Raw genomic sequence first — 18,586 nt, 5'->3', positions numbered from 1 at the left:
AACTGGTAGCAACTTGGCTACGTGAGAGTGGCCAGCATTCCCTTTCTGTCCCGCTCCCGCCTACTCCCTGCGCTTGCACGCCGCTGCGTTCTCATCCCTCATCCCCCGGTATTCTCCCGGTTCCCGGTCGCCACGGACCTGGGGACTTCGTAAATGCATCCATGCACACGTATTTTATGGCCCCGGCTCTTTCGGTCCTTCCCCCCGTTCCGCCCGGCACTGCGCGCGCCGCCGCGCGCCGTTACCGGAGACGCGCGACGGGGATATTTTCGTAGGATGGATTCTTTTTGAAAATACTTAAAACTTGGACGATTTGTCGTACGTGCCCGAGTCGAACTCGATAATGCGCTGGTATCCAACGCCGTTGCATCCGACCGGATCGGAAAAGGAAAAGGCGGCGTGCGCCCCCAGTGACGATGGAGGGAGTGCAATCGATGCAGGAAGATGCGCAAGAATCGTAGAAAAAGTCATCGCGAAGCGAGCGAAGCGGGACGAAGGGAAAAGGAAAGGTCTTGCAGCGAGGAGGAAAAGATTGCGTTCGGGGAACGAAAATAGTTAAAAGGAGCGAGAGGAGCTCTAAGCGAGTAAAAAGTGGGGGATAGTGACGGCGGAGAACTTAATCACATAAAATCCTTAAAGTTCGCCTCGATACGACGCAATGCACTTTGATCGCGGAATTTATGTCCGTGGTGCAATGTACCCACCATTAAATCCCGTGCTCGTCGGTGCGTGCCGCGGAAAAATTCATCGCGGAGACTCGCGGGCGGATTCACTTCCACCATTGATCGGCGCGGTAGTTTCGGGAGAAGGAGAGAGTACTTTTCTCCTTTCTCCCCGCATCGTAAGAAAATATTATTCTTCCAAGAAAAAGTCGGCGCTCGCCGACGACGGATTTCGAACTCTCCGCTCTTCTCTTTCAGTCTCTGAGAGAAGCTCGCTGTCGAGAAGAGTTCACTAAACTCAACCGCCAGCGGGACTTTCTTCGCAATTAGAACTTCGATCCACTGCCAAATATATCATACGATGGATTCACATTTGTGTCAAATAAAATTAATTTTATTATTTAATTTATTAATATAATATACGATTTTTAAATGTAAGGTTTTTCGATATTTCCTGATTGTTATCTAGAAATGCAAGGAGGACGATTTTTAATCCATAATGTCGTTTATAATATGATCACGATCGCGTGTAAAATTGTTGTTCAGGAAAGCTTTTAAGAAGAAGGTAGAACGGAAGCGAAATGTCAGTGCGTGTTGGAGAATCAGAGTGTCCTCTTATAAAAAGCACATCGACGCCTAGATACAGATAGATCGCGCAGAAAAGAGAGTAAGTTCGAGAATCTTTATGGTCCGCTGTTAAGTCAGCAAAGACAATGAAAACATCTCGGTAAATCAGGAGAGACGACCGGTAAGCAGATTAGTAGAGCTTACAAGGCATTAGCAGGGAGTGAGACGGAAAGAGGCAAGCCGCAGTCATTCAGAGCTTGGGAGCCGTCTGATCTTTCTTCGTTTCTCTTTCTTTCGTTTCTCTCTCTCTCTCTCTCTCTCTCTCTCTCTCCTTCTCTTTTTTCTTCTCTTTCTCGCTTTCTGCGTCTCGTTTTCTCTCGCTTTCTATTTCCTCGTTCTACTCTGACTCTCTCCAGTCTCTCCTCAGCGGTGTTATACTCGACAATCGTCTCTTTCTATCTCTCTTTCTCCTAGGAGCTGTTCGCGCGGACTTAACCACCCGTGAAGCGGCACAATATATCTTGGAGATAATTCGCTTGTTAGGGTCGTGCGCCTTTACATTAATCCATCTGCTCGCGGTCTGTCTCGTAACCGCCTCTTTGCACACGGGAACAACGACAGGTTCTTTTGCGGCATCACGCTTCGGAATAATTGCCGTCGAATAATTGCGGTCTCAATTTACCGCGGTTAACATGTATTAGCTTCGCATTTCTTTCGGCGTTTGAGCGGACAGAAATCCCGTTCTCCACACATCGATTTCCCGAAGACGTCCCAAGTGCGGCGTCTTTTTCATGCGCTTATCTGACGACCTAACTTATGCAGGTACACGAGGTACCTTCTAATGTACGTTATGTACATAAGATATTGTTTCGGCTGATAGATGAGTTTTCTTTGAAGCGACCACGCGCGCGAGAGCGTGTTGCAATATTTAATGCAATTATAATGTAACAGATTCAGTTGCGTCAACCGCCTTGTTTGATGAAACGTCGCTTAGTTAGATTACGCTGTAGAAAAGTACATATATTTTAGTCCATTTAAGCAGAGAAATTGTTTGGAACGGAAAAAGAATTAATATTTTATTTTATTTATGCATTTAATGCAACGGGAAAGATAAAGTTGTCGTCGCGCAGGATTACAATGTAGGTATGTCTTTTGTGTCTTGATTACAGCTACGTCATCGGGACAAAGATGTCCTTCGACGCACGTAGGTAACTGGGAACGGTGTACGAGGCACTTGTCGCCATGTCGATGCCCGTGATACCACCGGTTGCCTGTCACTCGGCCTCGATTGATCGATTCTCGCTTCTTCACTCGGACCCACCCTCTCTCCCGGTCCACCTTCTTCTGTCCTTTGCCTAGCCACGTTCCGCACGGATGTTTTCTCCTCGTCTTCGATGCCCTTGTTCCCTTTATCGTCGTTTCGCTTACACGCGTACGCTTCTCGCACCCGACGTAGTCTCACTAATTCTCGCCTCACTAATTTGATATATATACGAACGGCGGAGAACCGGCTAAAGACCTATCTGATGAATCGATACGCCCAAAACCCGATTCAGCGGGATCACAGTCTGTTCATTGTAACAACTTGTTAGGAACTATATTCACTGATTCTCTCTCTTTCTCTCTCTCTCTCTGTCTCTCTTGGCCTTACATTTAAACAGCTACAAATTAATGGTACTACGCTTGTCTCTTGATTTTTACATGGCTCCTTCTCGTAATATTTTATCGTTATACTTGTTTAAATTGTGTAATTTATTTGAAAGGTTTATATGAGAAGGTTAATATGATAAGTCACTTATAGACAGATTTTCACAAATACTAGATTTTATTAATAGATAATATTATAAACTATGTTAAATTACATTTCTATGGACGCATATATGACTTTAAAAAATTAATGAGCTAGTTAAGTCGAAGTTCACGAGCTGTAAAATTATTTAGCCGCGATTATCTGTGACGTACGCATTGATATCACTTGGGGAATGATGCTAAGCTAGCGTAGAGAAACTTCGTCGAGCGCCGCACTGATCGCAGTCTCGCGAGGTTTATTTCGAGGCTTATTTCAATCAAACAGCATGTTAAATCCAAATTATCGCATCATAAAATTCCGTTAGTCCGGCGAGATCTGTGATATACAGGATGACGTCGATCCCAGAATAATCTTAAGCCAGTGTTGTACTTTGCGATAAATGCCTCGCTATACGTCTTCCCCTGAGATATCGCCGTCGAGATTGCGGCGGTGCACCTGTGCGCAATACCGATCGGCGTTGCGCTTACGGGAGCGTAAGTGCGACAACGCGCGGGGATTATCGGGCATTATGTTGCGTTAGCGGCATGACAGAGCCGTAAACTCGTGACGAAGAGAGAAGTCGCTTTATGGTGGCCCGTGGGGCAGCGAGCGTCGAGATATATAATCCCTACAATCGCGCCGGACGTCACACGAGACACGCTGATGCATTAAAACGCTGTTAAATCCGGCGAAGTTCCGTGGTAGTCGCCGAGCGCGATCGCGGGTCGCCGAGAGAGAACAGGTAGTCTATTAATTTGTCATAAACGTAACGTAGGTACGTGCTACCTGCCGATAACTAGGTAGATTTATGGACCCACCTCTTCGCAACTCGCCTTCCCGCATTATCGGTAAGTACCTGTCGTTAAAACGGAGGCTGACAGCCACCGACGTGTCGCTATGATTTAGGATATTCTATTTAGTCATGTGTATGTCGCGCCTGTCGTCGTCATCATCATTTTCAGATGTTAAAATTATACCGGCTTAAAATTATGTCATTTTAAATGACAAAATTGGTAGCAAAAAAGAATTCGATTTGAAGAAACATATTACGAAGTACATACTTGAAATTGCGATATCAAAAAGGAGAGAAGTAGGCAGCAGATAATATCTCTGAATTCTGGAATCACATAAAATCTCATTATATGTATAATCTCGACATGTGAGGTAAAGCGTTCTGTGTGTAGAAACCGCTCGTGGAACGTCGCTGCACCGATGACATACGGTATGTTGACATTCAGGGCGTTAAATAATAAAATCATCCGGATAACGTCTGATAAGCGCCGTCTTCGATAAAATGCTTAGGATAAAGTTCTCATGTGCGTCTCTCTCGCGAAGAGTGTCGAGGTCGGCCAATCAAGACGAGCGTGAACCAAACAGGCTGCCACCAGCCTTGCCCGGGCAGCTTCTATAATCTGATTGAAGTCGCTCGATGGTTAATGAGCAACGTCCCCGCATTCCGTTCTCACCTTACCAGGCCCTTTACGCGTGCCATTAAACGTACACGCGTTTCGAAAGTTTCCGTACGAGGCCCGCCTTTCGTGTTTTTTCCTTTTACTGACGTCACACGAGTAGACCGGTGCCGTGGATACATTGCGATACGTGCGTGTACGAACAAAATATCCGTTATGCAAATTAAGATACTTAGGTTGTAAACGTCAACAGCGCGGTGATCGCGGGCGCTCAATATTTCTACAGGAATAAAATCAACGTCGCGAATGTTAAGTTTTACTGGCTTGCAATTAGACACAAGAAATTTGTTGTGCAAGATACGTGCGCTGTTAATTCCATATATATATTTACACAAAGATTAATAAGTAATTGTCTTTGCAAGTGATATAATTACTGCAGATTATATTTCAAAACTGATTAAATTATAAATATGAAATTCAGAGGGGGAAAGGACTTTATATACATAATTTTCTTCAAAGATATATATGTATATGAAATAGCTCATTTAATTCACTCATAGATGATAATTGTAGTTGTGTATTATATTTTATTTATTTATACGAAAAGATATTAAGATACGTACAAACTTGTATATTTTTCCATGATTATTTTAAAACAAAATTTCGAACGAAATGTATTTGTAGAACAAGGATGGTTTAAAGCTGAAGAAAAAAGAATCGAGAAGAGCTTCGTCAGTAAAATGCGTGGGTGTTGCTTACGACATTTTGATAGTGGTTCTCATCGAACGAGAAAATACTGCTACATTTTAGATTGTCATTTTACGATATTTTTTAATTCTTCGCGAAGCATGAGGCGATTTGCCTGCTTAGATATTACATATTCTCCATGAAAATATAAGATATATAAATTAATTGGACTTACTTTGCACGATGTATCGATAAATTTCATAAGAGAAATACGCCGTCCAAGCGTGTCTTATCGCTATTTCGAGACAGGCTGCGGACTCCATTAAAATTTCTTCCGTATACCCCTCGCATTGGAAAGAGATATCACTCGCCGTTCGTGTGGCTCCTGACAGAATTACACGTCAGGCGTGGTACGACACCTATCGATAGTAGCAACACAACCGGGAGCATCTGTTTTACAATCGCGAAGGTAGAAGCGGTAGTGGCGGCGCGCGGCGCCCGATAAGATCTGCGAGACGAGAACCGGTACTCCAGAGTCTCGCAAGTTTTGCGCGAGAAGAGGTAGCCGGCGATCGAAGTATTGAACGGCGCGAAGTACCATTTATATGTGTGTATGGATACATCCGAGACTTCTGAAGTAACGTAATCCTATCGTCGCCCATCGGCGATTCGACGAGCCGGAGAAGGGTACTCGGGAGAGGCGTAAACTACGTTAACCAATTATAAATATCTTCGCGCAAATTTAATGCGGGTTGCGTCGCGTTAACGGATACCTGTTATCGGTGATAATGTCGATAGATATTAATGATAAAGTTCACGCGTTTCGGCGATGTCGTTGCAAGTCTCATTCGGTTAACGACAACAGCGAAGATAATAACAGTAACGCGTATTCAGCATCAGAGTTGACCAATGATGTTTATTATAATCACACTAACGTATCTTTATATCCGTTTCGTGCTAATGGAATTAGGACTTCTGCCCGGCTCCACTCGATCATCCTGATGTGCTTTTACGTCGCCGATATCTTCGGCTTTATCTCTCCCCTGCACGCATGGTTGTTCTTTACACGGGCGTTAAGTTTCGCCCGTTACCAAGTAGTAATGACGACGATGACACAACACACCTCTTTATTACTACGCCATGGTAATAGCTTGAAAGGATTCTCTTCGTTTCTTCCCTCGCGGTCGTTTTAATAAGTTTAATGTAATCGCCTGTAGTGGCGATTACGCGACCCACCAACCGGATTTCGCGATGCGCGCGAGAAAAGCTTACACGCACATTTAAGATACGATTACCCGAGATACAGTTTCACGCTTGTGTCTTCTCGGCTAACTCTGTGACAAAAAAAATGATAACTGAGTTGTCGAGCATAGAGTTCAGCTCATTCTGCAGAGATAGACTTACGCGGAGTTAACTATATACACGCTATATACGCGCTGCGAGTAGAATCCAATTAGCAAGTTTAATGCATCAGTCTGATTATCAGCCTGACACAGGTTGAATAGTCACATTAGCGAGTTGGCGTAAGCCTAAAGTGAGTTTATCGCTTTTGTTTTCGCTCGTGTGCCATCCAGTGAAATATGCATCGCGCTCTATAGAATACATATACTATTATCCTTTCGTCAACTTCAACATAATAAACTTTATTCTCTTCTCAGATTGTTTAATTTATTATCTATTAATGAAAACCATTAATATTCTAATTGTCAATACTTTCAGAAAATTGAATCTATTGGGACTAAATTACATTTCTTGCTCTTTTACGCTTAGAGTACATCTGTATTACATCGTAATTATTACGATGTAATTATTAGGCGATATCTGCGTCTACAGTTTCATTAATACCAGCGTTTAAATTATTAGATCTGATTATACGTTAAAGACGGAGCCACTTTCGTATCAATTACACTGTCTCTCAAGTTTTATGTCTCTAGATAAGCGCTGGATTTGCCTAGCGGCCGCGATCTGTCCTTTTTCGGTAACGACTTCTGGACCTAGGGTGGATCAATGTTTGCGAGGACGTCCGGCGATTTGTAACAATTACGGGCTGATGCCCGAGAGCAGATAGTAGCCGGTGGTGCGGCAATAACCCTATGTCATCCTGAGCCTCGGACACGGGCTTGTAGAGCAGGGTGTTGTAGGCGAACCGCGCCTCGGAAACGTTCGGCGTCCGGTAATCGTGTTAGCGTGTAACGGTGCCACCCTATTCTCGGTCCCTTCTATCATGATCTTCCCTGTTAAAGCCGGCCGTATGCAGCCGACTCCCGCGATCACCTATCACACAATCTGCTTACGTGGAAATAATATTTTGTAATCAGATCAATCGTTAGGGTCAACGTTGTGACGTCGCCTTTGACGATCGGGAAACAAGAACGATCTCTATGAGAAACTCGAGTATGGCGAGAGATTGCCCCTTCGTTACTACCCGTGATATTTTGCTGTATAAAGAAGGGCCATAAAAACCGCTTAACTACTGACGGAAAATAACTTTCCGAGGCTCGTTATCCTTGCTGCCGAACATCGGATGGAAGAAGCAAAATAATCTCGGGCTTGTTCCTGGCTGGAAAATCACATCTCGTGTATTAGCGAACGAACATGGGGAGGAGGAGAGAAGAGAAAGAGGGCGGGAGATGCAAAGCCGAGAAGATCTGGGAATGGCGATGAGAAACCGAAACGCGCCCGGCGAAAGAGTAGACGTGCGTTTACGAAGTTGTTCTCGCGCATTTGTCCGCCGGGTTTTTCTGTCGATTGGAATGTACGATAGGCAGCCAAACTGGTCGCACTCCGATGACAGGCGGGTCCCCGGCGTGTCCTTCGCCTATCCTCTCGATCGTTTTTGCCTTTAATTTCTCCTCGAGGAAACGAGGACCCCTCGTGAATTCGGTGTAGAGTTGCACACGCGCGGGATATCGCGATTCTTTCGCGATTTTTCGCCGCCGCGCCACCGCCGCGCCGCCGCCGATACCTTTATCGATAAGGGCACTAACGTATTTCGGGCTGATAACCGCGACACGTTAATAACAGCATATTATGATTCGCGACAGATATCCGTGACCGAGGAGACCGTTCTTCTCCTCCTATCGCGCCTCCTTTTCGGTCGCTGCTTCGTCCCTTCCATCTCTGGCCCTGTACGGTTCTCCTTTTATGTCCCTCGGGAATCTTTTCGGGCAACGACGAGTATGCCTTTGGACACGCGAGCACTTTGGCGCTGAGAGAGGAAGAGAGAGGGGAAGAGCAGTGGGCCTCGTGAGTATAATGGGCTGAAACATGAAACGTATGCAAACCTGAAATAATACGACACTCGACAGGGCCTTTCGATGTGGGATCCTCCTTCTCTCTTTTCCCTCCCACCGCTTCTCTCTCCTCATATCGCGGTCCCGGTGGTATCTTACGCGTATCCTCTTGCCCTCATCATATTTGCCGCGGGCCCAGTTCCAAAAGGTGGAACATGAGACTTAAAAGACAATGCTGAAAAAATCCCTACATTTCTGGGATCCAAGGCAGTCTCTTCTCTTCGCTATGATTCAGGTACAAAAAAAATTGACGTCGCGATTCAGGTGGGATTAAAATATAATTTTGCTTTAAGCAGTGTACGGGAAGATTCGTTGTATATTTAATGACTCTATTAATACAGGAATTAATGGCGACCGATAATTCGTAGAGAGAAAGATGTCGGCGGCGCGGCGTCTAGTATATCGGACAAAGTTGACGTTTGTTCACGAGCTGTGAAATTTAATTCGTATAGTCCCGCGCGAGGCTCTCATGCCTGCCAGCCGATGGGACATGGGTTATGGGTTAACTCGGAGCACACACGTGCGTGTGTGCACGCATCGTATCACTATCATATGTGTCCGCGTCTGTCGTGGGGCTTGCTCGTCTAAAGGGGTGACAGGTTGTACCCTAGAGCGACGTTCCGACAGTCGGTTCCCTTTACAGCACTTCCGAAATTATAAATTAAATCTCATACTTTCGTGGGAGTCGGCGTCGCGCAAGAAACTATCTATCTCTCTACTTTGTCTTGCTTTCTCTCAGCGTTGAACGCAATAAAGCCGCCGCCGCGCCGTGAGATTATTGCGAATTATTGTGAACCGCGTCGTAAGATTGCGATGGTAATTATCGTACGAAGTGTCTTTCGCTGTCGTCGTGCTGGACGTATGTATCGATGGAATTTTAATAAAGATTCGTTGACAGGTCAGCAAGTGAGAAGTGACGGCAGTGCATTTATTATTGATAATACTAATAATATTCGACAATACTGATAGAAAGCGAAGTCGGTATCGATGTATAATTGATCATCGTTGGCCCCGACGCCGTCAACACCGACACTAAGGAGATATAATTTTCAATTGGATAATCTGTCTCATTATATCAATTTTTCGATCCTGCCTCGACGCCTCGTCCCGTGAGAAACCCCATGGCGGTAGCGCCGTCCAATCAAAGGGGCCCCCGAAGCAGTCCCGGGTCTCGATAACAGAATGCGGGCCCAACACCGGACTACGAAATGCAAGTTCGATGAATCGAACTCGTGAGAAACCGAGCAAGTACCCGTCATCGCGCGGTGATTAATAGAGACCGTCGCGATACCGGCTTGTCCTTAAAGAACACGACCCCGTGGTTCCGTTCCTATACCCGCGTGCTATGCTCTCTCTTTCCCCCGTAGGCCTACATGATGTCCCATAATCGCTTGACAACCTGACGCTCTCCTAGGAACGTTCGATGATGAGGCATCGATCATCGGAAGTATTTCAGGCGCGCCTCTCGGTATTCGATTCACTCTCGGTCGAATGGAATCTGTTTTGGGATCATGGCGCAGTTGAAATCGCATTGCATTTCAATGAACTTTTAGAACGTTTTTATTATTTATCTTATTACAATTTTATTTCTTATTTTCGATATTGTTATTCTTGATACACAGATCAAAATCTATTGAATTTATTCATTATCTGAAGAGTTCGCGAATCTTAATAAATAGATATGAGATTAAATAATCAATTGATATATAAGATTAATGTATTTAAAAGAATTAGGTACTCAACAAAAACTTAATGATTAAATCTTCATCGATTATAGGTACTTATATAACTATCGTTATATAAAAAACATATAAAAATTAGTCTATTAGTTTATCACATTAATCGTTTAATCGAAGAATACAGTCTGCAATTTAATTTAGTTGCTTATAAATAATAAGACTTATATATGCAAGAATGTCGATGATATCATGCACAAGCGGCCATTCGAGATCGACAAATTATCTTGAGACGAATGCTAGACAATGACGAGACGAAATTGTAAACCCGTCTTCTATATCGTAGCTTTTTGCCTTGCCTTTCAAAGCTTTTTCTTTCGGTGGATTGCGCTTCCACATCGATCGTGATGCACTGCACTAGATTACTGGGAACTCCACAATATGTCAGTTAGCTGCAAAAGAATACAAAACGTTTTATTATTTACGTGTTTAGTATACAGGATGTTCCAATTACGCTTATACATATATATGAGTCTAAATTATGGAAAGTAGATTAATTATTAAAATTAAGAATTAAGAATTTACTTAAACAAGAAAATAGAATTAGTTTCTTCTCTGCTTTTCAACACGCAATAATATGCAAATTAATACTGAATATAAGTTTATAATAGACAGTTATCACAGTGCTAGTATAAAAAATTGGAGTAAAATCTATATTACTGAAGAAATTAAAGTAATTATAGTTATTCAATTATACATAAAACCTTAATTCTTAGTTTACACGACGTAACAATTTCTGGAAATGAAATTAAATTCGCGAAACTATTCAATCCGGGCGCTGACTCAGAATTTACGGGTTTTTCCTGTAATAGTAGCCGACATTGCTGTCGGGATGAATGCCTTCGCTTCCTTCATTGCGTACGTGTCTGTGGCATTTGTCCAGAAGATCTTGACCTCTCTCAATTCGACCCTACCGCAGCGGGGCCAAGCTGTCAGCGTACATATCCTCACGGGCATATATCGATCTCAATCGGCGTTTCATAGACGCTATCGGCCATCTCGACGAAATTATAGGCCGCGGCCGTAGCCTTAGTGACTCGAGACAATGGTACCCATCACCTGCTTGGCTCTCTCAAAGCAGACCCTCCCACTCATTGGATCGTATCTATCGTATCGGGTTGGGCCGGCACTTCTTAATTGGTTGGTGTTGACTTAATGTATTTCGATATACGTTGCTAAGCTTAATTGCGGTCCTCCGTCCTCCTGAATATTCCGCTGTTATCGAAATTATCGTTGTATTATCACAGTAAATTGATAATTTATGATTGATGCTCCATAATATGAGTTATCTAATGTCATTGTTACATCACTCTTAACTAAGTATTATCTTTTCGTCGTGATTCAAGTTATGAAGTAACATCAATCGATATCGATTATTTAGTATTAGATAATTATTTTTCTCTTATTTATCTCTATATATATATATACATAGAGATAAATAAGATATATGTAAAGCAAGGAGCGAGTTTGCTCTGTAATTTGAACAAATTTTTCATTTTACGAGAGAGGCATTGTTTCCTTGAGAGGACAAGAAGCTTGGAACGTCGTCGACTATATTTGCTTCAGTAAACCGATATTGAACGTATCCTTGTTTGTCGTGTCGGCGAGATTGATATCGTAATCATCGCCGGAGAGGAAAGTCGCAGGGGTGTGAAATGCAAGATAGAGCGACTTTGAATGGCATTACACGCGTCTGCCAAACGACATTCGTCACTATCACGAAGGGGTCGAATGCGAACAGTTATCAGATCGGGATGTAAATTATTTGCATGCGAAGTCGTAAAAAATGCATCTGCGGGGATCGCATTGGAAAACGTCAGGACACCCCCCGAAGCGTTGTTTGCTTTATAGACAGATGTGCGAATCGTATTCTCGTATATTGATACAAAACACCGCCTACGGTCTATCGAGAAACCAATAGATACAAATAGATCACGATATATTCATATTTTCTGCAATTCCAATATTATACACAGATAATAATTAAATTCATTATTTCTGCAATTAAATAAATGCAAATGGTTTGAAAAACATTTTTAAACGCAATAAAACATTTAAAAGGGTAAAAATATTATGATATGAGAGTTTACAAGTGCGGGTTATCGTTATCGATTTAATTTCTCGAAATGCCGTAGCACTCGTCACAAGTTGAACTTGTGGACACCGTCGTAATTTTTACGGGCGTATCAAAAACACCTCACCGTCGTTCCCGTTCGAAACAAGGTGAACGAAAACATACGGGGTCGCGGGAACAGGGGGAGATATTCGGCGAAAATGGGGGGCCAACAAGGAAGGATGATTGAGGAGATCAACGAGCGGGACGAAGACAAGGGATTACGAATGTCTCAGTGGGACATATGTGGATCCCCCGGGGGCTGATCCGCTCAGCGGGGCCCCTGATATACGCCATCGTAAACCCCGTGAAATTGTGCCACAAGTATCGGCTGATGCCTCCATTAAGACCCGCTGATGTTATTACAGCGGAGCCCGCGCTCTCTCTCCATAATTTTCGTTCTCTTTCTTCCGTCGCTCTCTTCTCGCAGTATTCCTTTTCTTGGCCTTGCGTTCCCGAGGAACGTGTCCTAGTTTCCGCTGTATATCTCGTGTCCCGACAGCAGTGGCGGCGCGGCGCGGCGTTCACAACGCGCATCGCGCGCCCTTTCTTTTTTCTCCCGGCTCGCGCTGCGCGCACATCCGCGCGCCCGAAATTCCCGAATCACCCTTTCACTCTCCCTTTCTACCTCTATTCCCTCCCGCCGTCGGGCCAACCCTTTCACGGTTTAAATCAATCATACATTCCTGAGAAATGATTACGACCGTGCTCTCTCCAGGTATGGGAAGCAGCTGCCCAAGTGTGTATAATTTACGGCTAAACATAAAACGATAAAAATTGACGAAATTTTTGTTGATAGTTGGACAGTGCGTTTTATTACGAGTTGAACTAACGACGACAGCTTCCAATTATGCGCTTTATCGCTTGTTCCTTTTAGTCATTAATCATGTCATTAATCACATTTTGTGAAACGCTTGTTAGACTAACATGATGTGTTTATTCAAATGGTATCTTGATTTATTCGATAGTTGAATATCTTTTTCTCGGTAATATTTTTGACTATTATTTCTTTGTCTTTAAATAATGATTAAAAAGAAAACCTAATCGAGCTTTCCCAGACCTTTCGAACAGTCCGGAGAAGATAAGAAAAGATAACGATATGCAATATCTAAATATGTCAATTAAGATGGCCCTGACCCACGTGAACTTTGACCTACAGTGGAATGGCCTATAGTGGAACGGCCAGTCTATGCTGTGAGTCATTGTCTAGATGGATTTTTTTGAATGAACCGATTAGGCATCGCCTACGACACGCGTCACGAGCTCATCGCCTCTGTCGAGAGAAAAAGAGAAATAATTAATTTCGATTTTTAAAAATGCCGAATGTATGTCAACCGCAAATCAATTTGAAGTTAATAAAACATTTATAAATAAGTTTTTTTCATACGGGCGATAATAGATCTTTATGTATATAAGCAATATGTAATTCCTTTGCGTAGCCGATATTTGTTTTAAATTTCATGACTGATTAATTATATAAACCATTTTTAATGTGACGAAAACCAACGTGAATTGAATCAATATTATATGAAATATTTCGCTGCGGAACTGTAAATTTAGAGTTCGAATAATTCTCTCTTGCATCGAGGTCGTGGGCCGTTGAGTGAAAACTCAACCCTTTTTTTGCGGGAACGTTAACACCCTTCGGCACCGACGGAAGGGCTTATTATACGAAACCGATCCGTCGCGGCGCCCCTTCCCCCTTCCCCTTTTCATACCTACTTCTTTTTATTGGTCGTGTTCCGTGTCTCGCGGCCTCACCACCCCGGTATTCATATGCTAACATGGGGTTGTCCGTGAGTCTCGTTACGTTGTCAATGGTGTTCAAACTTTTCTCGAGGCCTCGTTAATGACGTCGTAAAATTCGGCAGGACCGTCGCGATTTGAGCACCACTGGGCCCGCTAAGCGTATGCCAACAGCCCTATAAAAATTCAATCCATGCAGTCTTAAAAATAATAACGCACCGCTAGCCTATACCGGGTCCCATAACGCGCAGACATATGGATGTGCGTATATGCCTACCTGCATCAGGCCTGCGGTTTTACCGAACGTTTTTCTTCCTCCTCGTCGCCCATTCCCTTTGCGGTCTCCTACAATCGTAAGTGATTTTGTTGTAGCGCAATTAACGGGAAATCACTTATTTCCTTTTAGCGTTAATTAAATCGAGATCAGCATCGCGCTGCTACGCGCGCGAGAAGCCTTATTGGTCTAATTTGAGAGTTATTCTTATTCTGTTTGTCGTTTGACGGACGCTAATCCCGATTTATCGTATTTACGATAATTACTGTGCAATAGCAGATTTATCTGATAGGTGTGTATCTTATCAGATGTCTTACACAGATATTAGTACCACCCGTATAATATTTTGAATATTTTATCGCATTAGAGTCTGATTGAAACAAAATATTGGTTTTACGTGTGGAACGTCTGTCTATCCTGTTTCGAAATTATCATGTTATGACAAAGGCCGCATAAAAAGTCAAGTGGTGGACTCAATGCAAGTACGTTTCTCGAGTATTAGCGTCCTTGAATGTTCAGTAAAATTTATTGTATTTCTCATATCCGTAAACATTTAGCTATAGCTTGTACGGATGGAAGGTTGTTTCACACATAGTAAAATATCAATACGCTATTGTGTTCTAATTTGAAATATATACGATGTGTCGTGAAAAGCACAATAGTGCGTTTTCGAAAGTTTCGAGAAATAGCTGACGCTCGCTAACTTTTACTCTTACCTCTTACATTGCAATGTCCACAGCGTTTGCACCGCGTATCCGGAGGATCTATCTATACATAGAGACATATATTTATCTGTATCATTTTTCTGGTATTATATATATGTAGACAAATATATTACTTTCTTCTACAATTTATATTCGATTAGATTGCCTAATATTAATTAAATTTTTCGAGAAGCAAGGAATGATCAAGGAAAGATGGCGATATATCTTCGACGACTTTCGCCTGTTAAGATTTAAATGCACGACTCCCACGTTTCTCTTGCGGCGCGATTATTATAATTTCGCCACCCTTGTGTTTTACGGAGTACGAGGGCCACGTGCTGTACGCGCACGCATCCCCTCGTGATTTACTGCTAATTATCGTCCTGCCCGAATAGCCTTACGCCTTCCCGGTGAGAATCGGCCAGTCAACGACCTCCCCGGCGGCTGGGGACGCGCCGTTTCGCAAAAATCGACAACTCAACGTCGTGTGGCGCGCGCGTTTCGCGCGGCACGTTACAAGCACCCCGACGTATCCACGTCTTGTAACATCCGTGGTCGGTCGTCGCGCCGGCAAAAGGAATCCCGCGCCGCAACGTGCGGACCCCGTGAGCCTACTAAATTATTGTTCTTGCATCGCGCGGTGCCAAAATGTTTACAGCCTTAGCGCGGCGAAGGTACGAGCACCGAGAAGGTGGAGAAGGAGGTGGAGGAGGCGCACGATGCTCAGCCTCGGTTAGTTATGACTGAGCTAAGAAGAGCCGCCTTCTCCGAAGAAAGCCACGTCCGTGCCTCGTGGCTACCTACCTCGGATTTTATTCTCCGATGGCACGATGGCAGTTGGCGCACACCTCGTACAGATGAGCGCATTATTGAGCAAGCCAATAATAAAAGTGAAATGAATTATGTAATAAAATCGATATCGGCTATATTAATTGGATAACACCGGTTTTTTTATTTATTACAAAGAGGTTTATCTTTCAGACATATTGCTTGTAACGATGATTTAGGTATATTCTTTTCAGGATTGACAATATTATGTATGAATTAACAATAGTAGGTACATTAATTCATACTTCAGTTTAGACAACTTTTATTTTAAGTTTACATAATAGAGAGATTATAGATGTTGCTTTTTAAAATATTTAATATTTCAATTTTTATATTTCTACATATTTAGAAGAAAAAGAAAAAGCGTTATATGAGAAATTAGTCGAGACATCAAATAATCTCACATTTTCTTGCCTCACTTCGCTGTCTTTGCCACTGTCGTTTTCTCTTCTTGACGTCTTATCGAGTGTAAACTCATGACGCTACTATCAGACTGAATACTAAAAAAATCGTTGGTACATTAATACTAGCGTACACCGCGTATCTATACTGTGGCGCAATATACCTTATATTGTTTTTCCCACGTTACGAGTAGTGCAATAAATGTCGTTTGCTCCCATTCGCGGATACGGTGGAGTCATTTCGGTATCGCCGCGCTTCTCGCCCCCTTATACTCTCTGTCTGTAAATTCCCGACATTATAGACAGGCTTTGCACGCTCGGGGAAAATTCAGCACGTATCGTCGATGTCAGAGGTACGTTATCTGAATTGGAATTCTTCCCGGTTCCCCTCGAACTTTACTTCCTCGTATTTTAATCCCCCGATATTCTGCTTGGCAAGGGTTGTTACTCGGTTATTGTGCCTCCAAATTCCAGTTGATTTTTTCGCTTCTGTTATGCTGCCTTTTATCTCGTATTGCTTGCCGACATAATATACACAGAGTGTCCCAAAATGATCGCCACTTTTTTCAGGGAATATTGCTTGAACAAGTTGGTTTTTTTTTTTAATAACACCGACTCTTCAACTCGTTGATTTTTTTAAATTTTATTAAACGATAAGTTTTTTTTATAATTTTTTTATATTAATGTTTGATATTAATATATATTTTGTTAACATAAATTTTATTTAAAATAGAATGAAGAAATGTTGTATCTTTCAAACTTGATTAGTGAAAATTCCTAAATTTTCCTTGACGAGAGTTAAGTTTAACAACACTATAAATATTATAATATATTTCAATATATAAGCAAAATATAATTATGTAATAAACATATTATGTGACAAACTTGGTCTATATTATGGTCAATGTTGAGTCAAGTTCTCGTGTGTCAGGTGATTTTTTGCATGCACTTAAACGTGGTGAGTCGCCACACGTGGCCATTTACTCGGAGGCCGTACGTATTCATTCTTGCTAAAGGCACGCGATCCGGCTAGGCTCTTACTTAGAAGGGCAGAAAAGAAAAGGAGACTTCGATCCACGCCCAACTGACTCCGCGTCACTGGTCCCCTAAGAGAAGAAAGGCGCCGACGCGCCTCTATAAAATAAGCGCCACGTTCGCGTATCCCTCGCGTGCACACACGGACATACATCTATAAAAAAAATCTTAAACTTTTATGTCACATATTATACAGTATCGGCAAAAATTTCGGACGCATTGATACTCATTTTGATGTTATGACATCATACTTTAGTATTCAAACAATCTATAAGTTTTACAAGTTTATGGATTGTAGTAAGTATAAGTATGAAAAAGACATTGATAAATTCTGAAACATCAGTCGGGAATTTAAGCTAAAAAGAAAATAAGAAAAGAGATAAAGATGATCATAGGGTGATTATTATAGGCGCCAAAATGTTGGGCCGGTTTCGGCGACTGTCTTCTTATTATTCGCGCATAACTACGATGTTTCAGCAATTTATATAGTAATTAGGTCCGCATTCATGGCCCACTGAGCCTGGTAATGCACTCCTAAACATCTCCATTATGGCGCGGATTATGTCTAGATAATCACAATGTTCGGAGCATCACTATAGTTTCACTCGTAATGATCGGTCGGTGGAAGCTTAATAGACTCTCTTGGCTTGAAATTACTTGGTAACAACAACAATTCTTTATTATGCAATTTCGATGGAGAAGTAATCATATCGTAGCCTAAAAGGGCTTAATGATTCCTCCTAATATTTAATATTTTAATAATTATCTAAAGAGAGCGACACAAAGAGAAAACAAGAGAGAGAGAGAGAGAGAGAGAGAGAGAGAAATAAAATCAAATAGAAAGAAATATTAATTGCTAGCTTTTATTACTTAGACTCGTATTTCACTCAAAACATGTTATGTTATAACATGTTTTGTCCAAAGCGAAAACAATTTAATAATGTCCAATAAACGGCAGATAATATTAATCCAACGATAAGGAAGAATAAGCGTGCGGCTATGCGGAGCAAATACTCGCGTTCCGAAGTCCGTTTGTATATCTGTATATACGCCACCGTGCAGTAAGGTAATTTCATTAGCTCGGTTACCTGAGGCAAACGCGCGACCATATTCGGAGACACTCAATCAACGTTAAATCATTGCGCTGCTCAATAACACAGCGGCGAGTCGGGTGCCTAGCGCACTTAGCGAGTACACCTCGGGGTGCGATAATTCTGACAGTTACTTGGCGCTCACGTCCGCATACATACGGCCCTGCCAAGGGTGAAGAAGGGGGAAGGGATACTCTCGTTTCTACGCTGATAATTAAATCCTCCCACGGCAGGGGATTCATTCGTGCAAC

General features: G+C 42.6%; 1 protein-coding gene and 1 long non-coding RNA gene across 3 annotated transcripts in view; one reads left to right on the top strand and one right to left on the bottom strand.

Annotated features, from left to right (window-relative positions):
• Positions 1 to 18,586, top strand: part of LOC139825322 (fibroblast growth factor 18) — a 131,027-nt gene that overhangs the window by 27,287 nt on the left and 85,154 nt on the right. The gene's annotated exons all lie outside the window — the stretch shown is intronic.
• On the bottom strand, positions 10,048 to 16,991 carry LOC139808939 (uncharacterized). Its single transcript, XR_011730980.1, has 4 exons — positions 14,993 to 16,991; positions 14,280 to 14,347; positions 13,979 to 14,178; positions 10,048 to 10,535 (listed from the first exon to the last, which is right to left on the bottom strand). It is a non-coding gene; the product is annotated as an uncharacterized lncRNA (long non-coding RNA).

This window comes from Temnothorax longispinosus, chromosome 2 (assembly GCF_030848805.1).
Source record: "Temnothorax longispinosus isolate EJ_2023e chromosome 2, Tlon_JGU_v1, whole genome shotgun sequence".
NCBI classification, from domain to species: Eukaryota; Metazoa; Arthropoda; class Insecta; order Hymenoptera; family Formicidae; genus Temnothorax; species Temnothorax longispinosus.
This window is presented reverse-complemented; position numbering and strand designations above follow the sequence as displayed.